Source organism: Budorcas taxicolor, chromosome 11 (genome assembly GCF_023091745.1).
Source record: "Budorcas taxicolor isolate Tak-1 chromosome 11, Takin1.1, whole genome shotgun sequence".
Taxonomy (NCBI): Eukaryota; Metazoa; Chordata; class Mammalia; order Artiodactyla; family Bovidae; genus Budorcas; species Budorcas taxicolor.
In genome coordinates this window covers 74,161,295-74,173,911 of record NC_068920.1, presented here as the reverse complement: position 1 = coordinate 74,173,911, position 12,617 = coordinate 74,161,295, and positions in this window count along the sequence as shown.

The window sequence follows — 12,617 nt, the reverse complement described above, 5'->3', positions numbered from 1 at the left end:
TGTTGGAGAAAACTCTTGAGAGTCCCTTGGACTGCAAGGAGATCCAACCAGTCCATCCTAAAGGAAATCAGTCCTGAATATTCATTGGAAGGACTGATGCTGAAGATGAAACTCCAATACTTTGGCCACCTGTGCAAAGAATGGACTCATTGGAAAAGACTCTGATGCTGAGAAGGATTGAAGGCAGGAGGTGAAGGGGACGACAGAGGATGAGACGGTTGGATGGCATCACTGACCCAATGGACATGAGTTTGAGTAAATTATGGGAGTTGGTGATGGACAGGGAGGCCTGGCGTACTGCAGTCCATGGGGTTGCAAAGAGTCAGACACGACTGAGAGACTGAACTGAACTGATATAATGACATCCTAGTAGCAGAGTACCCTCAGTAGCCAGATTTTGGTTTATCAATACCATTTTTCATAGAAAGGAATAGGACACCTAAAACTGGGTTATACCTACTTCATTTGTCTTCACTAATCAAAGTTGTTTTAAGACTTGCATGTCCTTTAAGTGTGACATAGCCTAAACAATGTTTGCCCAAGTTTTTTTGGAAACTTGGAGTCAGCTGTGTCTAGTGCAGCTGAGCTGGTTAAGACTGGATGGGACCACCAACTCTTCAACTGGGCTAGTGTGAGTGTCTGATTGATGATCCTTTGAATATTCAGAGGCCTGCAGCTTAGTTACACCTGCAAAGAATGTTAATTATGTCACCTTTTCCAATCACCTTTCCCACACTTCCCACACCTCAGACCACCCCACTTATCCTGTTATCCCATAAATACCCCAACTGGTCTGTCTTTAGAAGTGGACTTGAGATTCATTGTCCTGTAGCTGCCTTGCAAATAAATCCTTTTTTTGATGCAAACCTTGGTATCTCAGTCTTTTGGCTTGCTGTGCATTTAGCAAAATGAACCTGGTTAGGTAACAAATCTTGAGAGATTGGCTGGTTTCAAGTCTGGGCAACAGAATATGTAAGATGATCCCAGAATAACTTGTTTTGTAGAAAGCAAGTAAGCACGCAAAGAGGAGTGGGATCATGTCTAAAGGACTCAGGAACAAGCTTGGAGGGCTTCCACTGGCCAAAGTCGGGGTAACCTGAGCATCAAAAAGAAGAATAACTACAAATGATTAAAACATATAAACATGTAAAAGTCAATTAATCTCTAATCATATTGAGCAAAATCCTAAACAATATAAACCTTGTTTACTAATTATTGAGGGTCACTGCTACAGCAACTTCTTATTCTTGATATTAGTAATTACTCTCAATATGAATAATTAAAGGGAAAGAGTCAAGTACACCTGTGGGACTTCACTACATTGTTTTGGTTTTTAAGCAAATGCTCTACTGAAGAATGCTGCCTAAAACCAAAAAGAGTTGAAAACTGGATAGTCACATATATCACTGCCCAGACCCAGGGTTGGTCCCCAGGGGAAAAATAAGAATTTACAGTGGAGGGATCTGGTAATCACCACCTTACCCCAATAATCAAGTCACTATCCCAACGGTGGGATAACTGGATGTCATATGTTATCTCTGGATGCAGGGTGACACACACAGCATCACCTATGAAATATTCTTGCTTAAAATGTTTAACCAGAATCTGATTAAGCCATTTGATTTAACTAAGAAATACAGAGGATACAGGAATAAAATTAAAACCAGCAACTAGACATACCCGGAATGCGGCTATTCTCACTTAGAAAAGACTTCAGAGACACATTTGCCAAATGTAGGGTATGAGACTCAATTGTAGACTGATTTGAACTGACCAGCTATAAAAGGTATTTTGGGGGAGGAAGTAACTAGGAAATTCAAATACAGATTAGATATTCAGTCATTCTAGAAGGTTATCATGAATTTTGTTAGGTGTGAAAAATACTATTATGATCACATAGAAGAAACAGGTCCTTACTTTTCAGAAAATGATAGTCTCTTAGTCATGTCTGATTTTTTGCTTCCCCATGGACTGTAGCCCACAAGGGTCCTCTGTCAATGGGATTTTCCAGGCAAGAATACTGGAGTGGGTTGCCATTCCCTCCTCCAGGGGATCTTCCTGACCCAGGGATCAAACCCAGGTCTCTTGCACTGCAGGTAGATTCCTAACCATTTTTAGCCACCAGGGAAGCCCTACTTTTCAGAAGTACATCCTAAAATATATAGGGGTGAGATATTATATTCTGTGGTATTTACTTTGGAATACTTCAGCATAAGAAAACTGAAGCAAATATGGCAAAATATTAGCAATTAAAAAATCTAGGTGGTGGATGAGTGTTCATGATACCATTTTTTCCCTGCTCTTCCATATGTTTGAAATTTTCAATAATAAACATTCTAAAGATGTTTGACAAATGAAACATCTGGCTGTCTATGTGTGTGGGTGGTTTGTCTTTGGGATGAATGGGGAGGAAACTGGAAGTTAATGGCTAGAGTGGTGGGATTGTTCCATCAGTGAGGTGTGCTTTGAGGCCTTTAATCACAAGTTTGGAAAGTGACCAACAGGACAACTGGCCAGGATGAAGATCACAGGGTATGACACATAGTCTGAGGACTTCTTCCTCAATTCTATCATGCCCTGAGGCTTTGAGTTATGTCTTCATTTCAGTTCAGTAGCTCAATCGTGTCTGACTCCTTGCAACCCCATGCATTGCAGCACACCAGGCCTTCCTGTCCATCACCAACACCCAGAGTTCACTCAAACTAACGTCCATCGACTCGGTGATGCCATCCAGCCATCTCATTCTCTGTCGTCCCCTTCTCCTCCTGCCCCCAATCTGCAGTGATTTTGGAGCCCAAAAAAATGAAGTCTGACACTGTTTCCACTGTTTCCCCATCTATTTCCCATGGAGTGATAGGACCAGATGTCATGAGCTTTGTTTTCTGAATGTTGAGCTTTAAGCCAACTTTTTCACTCTCCTCTTTTACTTTCATCAAGAGGCTTTTGAGTTCCTCTTCACTTTCTTCCATAAGGGTGGTGTCATCTGCATATCTGAGGTTATTGATATTTCTCCTGGCAATCTTGATTCCAGCTTGTGTTTCTTCCAGTCCAGCATTTCTCATGATGTACTCTGCATAGAAATTAAATAAGCAGGGTGACAATATACAGCCTTGATGTACTCCTTTTCCTATTTGGAACCAGTCTGTTGTTCCACGTCCAGTTCTAACTGTTGCTTCCTGACCTGCATACAGATTTCTCAAGAGGCAGGTCAGGTAATCTGGTATTCCCATCTCTCTCAGAATTTTCCACAGTTTACTGTGATCCACACAGTCAAAGGCTTTGGCATAGTCAAGAAAGCAGAAATAAATGTTTTTCTGGAACTCTCTTGTTTTTTCCATGATCCAGAAGATGTTGGCAATTTGATGTCTGGTTCCTCTGCCTTTTCTAAAACCAGCTTGAACATCAGGGAGTTCACGGTTCACGTATTGCTGAAGCCTGGCTTGAAGAATTTTGAGCATTAATTTACTAGCATGTGAGATGAGTGCAATTGTGTGGTAGTCTGAGCATTCTTTGGCATTGCCTTTCTTTGGGATTGGAATGAAAACTGACCTTTTCCAGTCCTGTGACCACTGCTGAGTTTCCCAGATTTGCTGGCATATTGAGTGCAGCACTTTAATAGCATCATCTTTCAGGATTTGAAAGAGGTCAACTGGAATTCCATCGCCTCCACTAGCTTTGTTCTCCTCCCGGCCATTGCCCCCGACCTCGGACGTGGGGTAGCTCCTCTTGGCCCTTCCTATGCCATCGCAGCCTGGCCTTCTAGGCCGCTGTTCCTGACCTCGGACGTGGGGTATCTCTGGGTCGTGCTTAGTCTCGCCAGCCCGCCGCCTCCACCTGCGCTTAGTATAGCACAGTATTACTGTCTATATTCATTATACTATGCTATGGTTTATTTACTATTTATTACTGGTTTGTACCCTTAAACCCATCAGTCTTATCCCCCACACTTCCATCCCCAGGTAACCAGCACTGTTTGTTTTTTAACAGGTTTGATTTTTTTGGAGCCACACATAAGTGATGTCTATAGTACTTGTCTTTTTCTGTCTGACTTATCTCACCTACATAACATGCTCAAGTTCATCTATGTTGCTGCAAATGGCAGGATATTTTCTTTTCCCATGACAGAATAATATTCTATTGTGTATGTATGTATCTCTATCACATCTTTTTAATCTATTCATCCATTGATGGACATTTGGGTTGTTTCCATATCACAGTTATTGTGAATAAAGCTACAATGAACATGGACATACACATATCTTGTTGAAATCCTGTTTTTATTTCCTTAAGGCATATACCCAGAAGTGGAATTGCTATATTGTGTATTACACCTATTTTTAATTTCTTGAGGAATCTCTATATTGTTTTCCAAAGTGAAACTATGGTGAACTAATTTATATTCCCATCAACAGTGGATGAAAGTTTCCTTTGCACAACATCCTCATTAGCACTTGTTGTCTCTTATCTTCTTGCTGATACCCATGCTAATAGGTGTGAGGTGATACCTCATTGTGATTTTGACTTGCATTTCCATGATGATTAAAGATGTTGAGAATCTTTTCATGTGTGGCACACGATTTTTCTTTTGTCTGTGCCTTTAGTTTCTTGTCCAAAAAATTCTTGCCAAGACCAATATCAACAGGGTTCTTGTCTATGTTTTTTTCTAGGAATCTTATGGTATCAAGTCTTTTTTTATATATAAGAATTATTTATTTGGCTGCATTGGAACTTAGTTGTGGCATGTTGGTCTGAGGCACGTGGGATCTTAGTTCTCTGACTAGGGATTGAACCTATGTCCCTTGCGTTTCAAGGTGGATTCTTAACCACTGGATCACCAGAGAAGTCCAGTTATCAGGTCCTATGTTTAAGTCAGCGATCCATTTTGTAAATTCTTTTTAACTTATCATATACTCTATTCAGTTGCTACAAATTCTTTATCTCCATCCAGATCCTTCCCTGGTGCTACAAGAAAATTTTTAGATGTTCTCACACTATCCACTGTGCAGCCTGCTTCAAAAAACATTTAAAGGACAAGACTGTGTTTTACTTGGAAAGTGGGGGTTGTTACAGCATTAAACAGTTACATGGGGCAGCATATGCAGAGAGCAAATGGTCATGACTGCTGATATGAGAGGGTGCTTCTGAGAAAAGCTGAGGCTGGCTGAGCCTTCAGGTAGTTTCTTGGTGGGATCCTCACATTGTAGTCAGTATTCGGGTGCAAGAAACTGGTTTTGTCTGTTTCCAGAAAGCACAAGACTTTACAGGCCCAATTCACCCAAGTGAAATTCACAAGAGACTTCTGGGAAACCAGGATGCATTTTTTTTTTTTAACTTTCAGAGAAGGACTTGGTTGTCCAGAGACCCAAATATTTGTGTCTGTATTGGGGGATATCCTCCCCCTGAAGGACAGAGAATCAAAGCCATCCCAGCATTTTGCCTGGTGAATTTTGAATCAGAGAAAAGGATGTTGGGTATAGGAGGGAAGATTACCTTAATGAGACCGAAGTGTCCACCCACCCAGCCAGTTCAGTGTCTTCACTTATCTCCTTTGTATCAGGTGGGATTCTCGCACTCTCTTTAGTCGCTAAGTCGTGTCCAACTCTTGCAACCCCATGGACTGTAGCCTGCCAGGCTCCTCGGTCCATGGGATTCTCCAGGCAAAAATACTGGAGTGGGTTGCCATTTCCTTCTCCGTAGGTGGGATTAATATTTTCCAAAGCTTTTTCTTCAGTTCCTTTTGTTCACATATGTTATTACAATCGATTAGATAACAGGTTTTCTTTCCCCCTTCAGCTTATTATTACCTTGATTGGATTCCTAATTCATTCTTCCTTCTTTGATCAAGCATTCATCAAGGTAAAGACATCATTCATTTCATGAGACTTTCCCTAGTTCAACTTCTAGATTGTAACTTAGTTACCATCAGCCATGAAATTAAAAGATGCTTACTCCTTGGAAGGAAAGTTATGACCAAACTAGATAGTATATTGAAAAGCAGAGATATTACTTTGCCAACAAAGGCCCGTCTAGTCAAGGCTATGGTTTTTCCAGTGGTCACGTACGGATACAAGATTTGGACCGTGAAGAAAGCTGAGCGCCGAAGAATTGATGCTTTTGAACTGTGGGGTTGGAGAAGACTCTTGAGAGTCCCTTGGACTGCAGGGAGATCCAACCAGCCAATTCTAAAGGAGATCAGTCCTGGGTGTTCCTTGGAAGGAATAATGCTGAAGCTGAAGCTCCAATACTTTGGCCACCTGATGCAAAGAGTCGACTCATTGGAAAAGGCCTTGATACTGGGAGAGATTGAGGGCAGGAGAAAAAGGGGCAAGAGAAGATGAGATGGTTGGATGTCATCATCAACTCCATGGACATGAGTTTGAGAAAACTCCAGGAATTAGTGAAGGACAGGGAAGCCTCATGTGCTGCAGTCCATGGGGTTGCAAAGATTCGGACATGACTGAGTGACTGAACTGACTGATGTGGAGTAAGACTATCCATAGAAAGCACATATAATGGCATATGCCCTTGGAGCAATAGCTGAGCCGCAAGTGGGCGTCTAGGGTGATTACTCCTGACTTGAGGCACATGGATGTGAAGCGAGGTGAGACGGTAGAATGTGATAATACCCAATATATCATAAATTGGTGGAGGAGCTCACACTAGAATTTGGAAACATATCCTAGCATCTTTTTGCCTCCAAACTACATTCCCAGAAGCTGGAAATAGGTTAGGATTTCTCATGGTTAGTTAATAGTCAGGAAAACCAAGATGAGGGCTAAAGGAGACCCATGTAAACTTAACTAAGCATGTGAGAAAGAGGTAAAACATCTTGACTATGGCTCTACAATGGGTCCCCTCAGCATCCTGGCACTCAGTACCATGGTCCACCTGGCTTCTCAGGTGTGCTGAAATCTCCGTTGGCCTGACATTAGGTACAATGAGATGCCAAAGGGTGTTCTAAACCCAGCATCAGCTTTTATCCTCCGTGTATGCTCTTCCTGACTCATCTCTCCCACCAGTCTACTGGCTTTGGTTAGAAATCTTGTTTCCTGAAAGAAAGACCCACATTATGAAACAGTAGGTCAGGCTCTACCTTTAGACACAGAAGAGTGTGAGTTACTTTCTAGACAAGAACCATCTGACGTCAAGCCCTTCTCTGTCAAGTTCTGCTTGAGGTTTGAACTCAGCACCACAAGTTCTGATCAACATCAAAGGTAGAAAGGAGGTTCAAGGAAAGGTTTATTGGAGAAACAACAAGGCCCACTATCAGGGCCCCAAATAGCCACAGGCTTTTGTTGAAGAAGTCATAACGACCTTTTCTGATGAGAAAGCTTGTCCAGATTTCTGATGTCTGACATGGGCCTGGGACTATGAGCCCAGAGCTTGAACTTGATTTGGTTCAAGCCACTTACTTCTAGGATTCCGCCAGCCCACAACAACATTTTCACTGGGGTTCATGTGGTGTCAGTGTTGGGTCATTAACTGTTCTTTGTAGAATGGGAAATACTTGCTTTTATTTTGTAATTATATCTTTCTATTATTTTGATTTCATAATATTTTCTTGTACCAACCTTATAACCCAGCATACACACCGAGGAAACCAGAATTGAAAGAGACACGTGTATCCCAATGTTCATCGCAGCACTGTTTATAATAGCCAGAACATGGAAGCAACCTAGATGTCCATCAGCAGATGAATGGATAAGAAAGCTGTGGTACATATACACAATGGAGTATTACTCAGCCATTAAAAAGAATACATTTGAATCAGTTCTAATGAGGTGGATGAAACTGGAGCTGATTATACAGAGTGAAGTAAGCCAGAAAGAAAAACACCAATACAGTATACTAATGCATATATATGGAATTTAGAAAGATGGTAATGATAACCCTGTATGTGAGACAGCAAAAGAGACACAGTTGTATAGAACAGTCTTTTGGACTTGGAGAGGGAGAGGGTGGGATGATTTGGGAAAATGGCATTGAAACATGTATAATATCATATGTGAAACAAATTGCCAGTCTAGGTTCAATGCAGGGTGCAGGATGCTTGGGGCTGGTGCACTGGGATGACCCAGAGGGATGGTGTTGCGGGGGGAGGTGGGAAGGGGGTTCGGAATTGGGAACATGTATACACCCGTGGCGGATTCATGTTGATGTGTGGCAAAACCAATACAATACTGTAAAGTGAAAAAATATATATATATATATTGTAATGGCAAATATTAGTTTAAAAATACTATATTCAGTCAGCAAAGTAAAAAGCAATTCTTGGGTCTTGATTTTCAAAAATTAAGTGTAATTGGTGAAATTTCAAAGTGTAGGAACCACTTTTTTTGGTGTCCCAAGGAAAGATAGATTTCCCAGACCATGGGACTGGGAAGAAATGTTGTTTAGAAGAGGTGTGTTTAAAGCTCCTTGCTTCTAGATTCATTCAGCTCTTACTTCCCATATGCACTGTTTCTCTTAGACCTCATCTGCCCTTAGATTGACCCAGTTTCCTTCTTGTGTGAACCTACTTCTCCAAGAACACAGTGAACTTGGCCCAGCAGAGCTGTGGTCTGTGTCCACCCTCATAACTTATGTCCTTTGATGTTTGCACTTCCGCCTGACTAATGGCCTGTCCATTCTCTTTCAAGACACAAAAGGGATGTCTCCTGTTCTTCCTAATGATATTTCTGGCTGAGCACTAGGGAGAAGGATCACATTAATACTTAAAGTGTCCCATGGAACAGATTCTAATTTGGTGATATGATTCAATAGCACTGTGCAATCCTCAGATATCTTCCAGAAGGATCTATAACCATCCTCTAAAAATCCTAAGTTATTATTCAAGGGTTTCCAGAAAAAAAATTTTAGTTGAGGCTTGATATCACCTGGGAATTGTAGCCCACTGGCATAGCTTAACAGAGTCAAATAGCCCCCTATCATAAAAGAATTTATTTGACCATCTTTATTATCTCATCAATCATATTAAAAGATCCTAAGGGGATGAGATAGTGGCAGGTAGTTTTTCATGTAGGAATGAGATGCAATTTACATTAGAGTGTTCCCTTCTCGGTAGCTTTGGTTTCCATTCTGGGTACACGAAGTTGCTGGAAAAAATCACGGAGTGTGTGTGTGTGTCTAAACACAAGGAGACAGTGTAATTTCTGAATAGAAGGACAGGATCTAAAATAAGATATTACACGTGCCAAAATGTATGTATTAAAGGCATTAGCCACAAAATCTGGCCTGCTTCACAATTCTGTCCAGGGCTAGCTCTTAGGGTGTGGAGGCTGTGAGGCTGTGTAAGCCCCAATACCATATGTCTAAATATTTAAAAGTTATAAATCAAGCCAATGAACTATTAAATAAGATATTCTGTCTTTCTAGCTTGACAAATATAGAGTTGATCTTTATTATTTGTGGATTCTGGGTTTTCAAATTTTGCCTCCTCACTAAAATTTATTTGTAACCCCAAATCAGTATTTGAACACTATCATGGTCATTCACATGTATAGAGCTGTGAAAGTTTAAAGTCGCCCAAAGTGCATATTTCCAACTGAGGTTGAATAAGGCAACACTCTGCCTTCTTTTTAAAAAAATTGAGATATAATTGACATGTAACAAATTTGTTTATATGAAACAACTTCAGGCCTACAACATAAGGATGCAATATATTTGTATGTATTGTGAAATTATCACAATAAGTCAAGTTAATATCCATCTCAAATACAGCTATAATTTTTTTCTTGAAAGATTGAAAAATCTACTCTCTTAGCAACTTTTGAATATATAATAGAGTATTATTAACTATAGTCACTATGCTGAACTCTACATTCTCAGGAATTATCTATAACTGAAAGTTTGTGCCTTTTGACACTTTCACCCATTTTGCCAATCCCACACACCTAGCTTCTGGTAACCACCAATCTATTCTCTGAATCTATGAACTCCTTTTTGGAAAAAAAATCCATATATATGTAAGATTAAATGTCATTTCTCTTTCTCTGACTTATTTCACTTACCATTATGCTTTCACGTCCATCCATGTTATTGCAAGTTTTCCTTCTTTTCATGGCTGAATAATACTTCATTGTATATGTGTACCATATTTTCTTTACCCATCCATCCTTCAGTGAACACTTGGGATGTTGCCATATCTTCAGTTCAGTTCAGATTGGTTCAGTACCTCAGTCGTGTCCAACTCTTTGCGACCCCATGAATTGCAGCATGCCAGGCCTCCCTGTCCATCACCAACTCCCAGAGTTCACTCAGACTCACGTCATTCAAGTGGGTGATGCCATCCAGCCATCTCGTTCTCTGTTGTCCCCTTCTCCTCCTGCCCCCAATCCCTCCCAGCATCAGAGTCTTTTCCAATGAATCAAGTCTTCGCACGAGGTGGCCAAAGTACTGGAGCTCCAGCTTTAGCATCAGTCTTTCCAAAGAACACCCAGGACTGATCTCTTTTAGAATGGACTGGTTGGATCTCCTTGCAGTCCAAGGGACTCTCAAGAGTCTTCTCCAACACCACAGTTCAAAAGCATAACTTCTTCGGCGCTCTGCCTTCTTCACAGTCCAAATGTCACATCCATACATTTCCACTGGAAAAACCATAGCCTTGACTAAACGGACCTTTGTTGGCAAAGTAATGTCTCTGCTTTTCAATATGCTATCTAGGTTGGTCATAACTTTTCTTCCAAGGAGTAAGTATCTTTTAATTTCATGGATGCAATCACCATCTGTAGTGATTTTGGAGCCCCCCAAAATAAAATCTGACACTGTTTCCACTGTTTTCCCATCCATTTCCCATGAAGTGATGGGACCAGATGCCATGATCTTCGTTTTCTGAATGTTGAGCTTTAAGCCAACATTTTTGCTCTCCTCTTTCACTTTCATCAAGAGGCTTTTTAGTTCCTCTTCACTTTCTGCCATAAGGGTGGTGTCATCTGCATATCTGAGGTTATTGATATTTCTCCCGGCAATCTTGATTCCAGCTTGTGCTTCTTCCAGCCTAGTGTTTCTAATGATGTACTCTGCATAGAAGTTAAATAAGCAGGGTGACAATATATAGCCTTGACGTACTCCTTTTCCTATTTGGAACCAGTCTGTTTTTCCATGTCCAGTTCTAACTGTTGCTTCCTGACCTGCATATAGGTTTCTCAAGAGGCAGGTCAGGAGGTCTGGTATTCTCATCTCTTTCAGAATTTTCCACAGTTTATTGTGATCCACACAGTCAAAGGCTTTGGCATAGTCAATAAAGCAGAAATAGATGTTTTTCTGGAACTCTCTTGCTTTTTCCATGATCCAGCGGATGTTGATAATTTGATCTCTGGTTCCTCTGCCTTTTCTAAAACCAGCTTGAACATCTGGAAGTTCACAGTTCATGTATTACTGAAGCCTGGCTTGGAGAATTTTGAGCATTACTTTACTAGCGTGTGAGATGAGTGCAATTGTGCAGTAGTTTGAGCATTCTTTGGCTTTGCCTTTCTTTGGGATTGGAATGAAAACTGACCTTTTCCAGTCCTGTGGCCACTGCTGAGTTTTCCAAATGTGCTGGCAAATTGAGTGCAGCACTTTCATAGCATCATCTTTCAGGATTTGAAGGAGCTCAACTGGAATTCCATCACCTCCACTAGCTTTGTTCATAGTGATGCTTTCTTAGGCCCACTTGACTTCACATTCCAGGATGTCTGGCTCTAGATGAGTGATCACACCATCGTGATTATCTGGGTCATGAAGATCTATTTTGTACAGTTCTTCTGTGTATTCTTACCACCTCTTAATATCTTCTGCTTCTGTTAGGTCCACACCATTTCTGTCCTTTATCAAGCTCATCTTTGCATGAAATGTTCCCTTGGTATCTCTAATTTTCTTGAAGAGATCTCTAGTCTTTCCCATTCTGTTGTTTTCCTCTATTTCTTTGCATTCATCGCTGAGGAAGGCTATCTTATCTCTCCTTGCTATTCTTTGGAACTCTGCATTCAGATGCTTATATCTTTCCTTTTCTCCTTTGCTTTTCACTTCTCTTCTTTTCACAGCTATTTGTAAGGCCTCCTCAGACAGCCATTTTGCTTTTTTGCATATCTTTTCCATGGGGATGGTCTTGATCCCTGTCTCCTGTACAATGTCACGAACCTCCGTCCATAGTTCATCAGGCACTCTATCTATCAAATCTAGTCCCTTAAATCTATTTCTCACTTCCAGTATATAATCATAAGGGATTTGATTTAAGTCATACTTGAATGGTCTAGTGGTTTTCCCTACTTTCTTCAATTTAAGTCTGAATGTGGCAATAAGGAGTTCCTGATCTGAGCCATAGTCCACTCCCAGTCTTGTTTTTGTTGACTGTATAGAGCTTCTCCATCTTTGATTGCAAAGAATATAATCAATCTGACTTTGGTGTTGACCATCTGGTGATGTCCATGTGTAGAGTCTTCTCTTGTGTTGTTGGAAGAGGGTGTTTACTATGACCAGTGCATTCTCTTGGCAAAACTCTATTAGCCTTTGCCCTGCTTCATTCCATATTCTAAGGCCAAATATGCCTGTTACTCTAGGTGTTTCTTGACTTCCTACTTTTGCATTCCAGTCCCCCATAATGAAAAGGACATTTTTTATGGGTGTTAGTTCTAAAA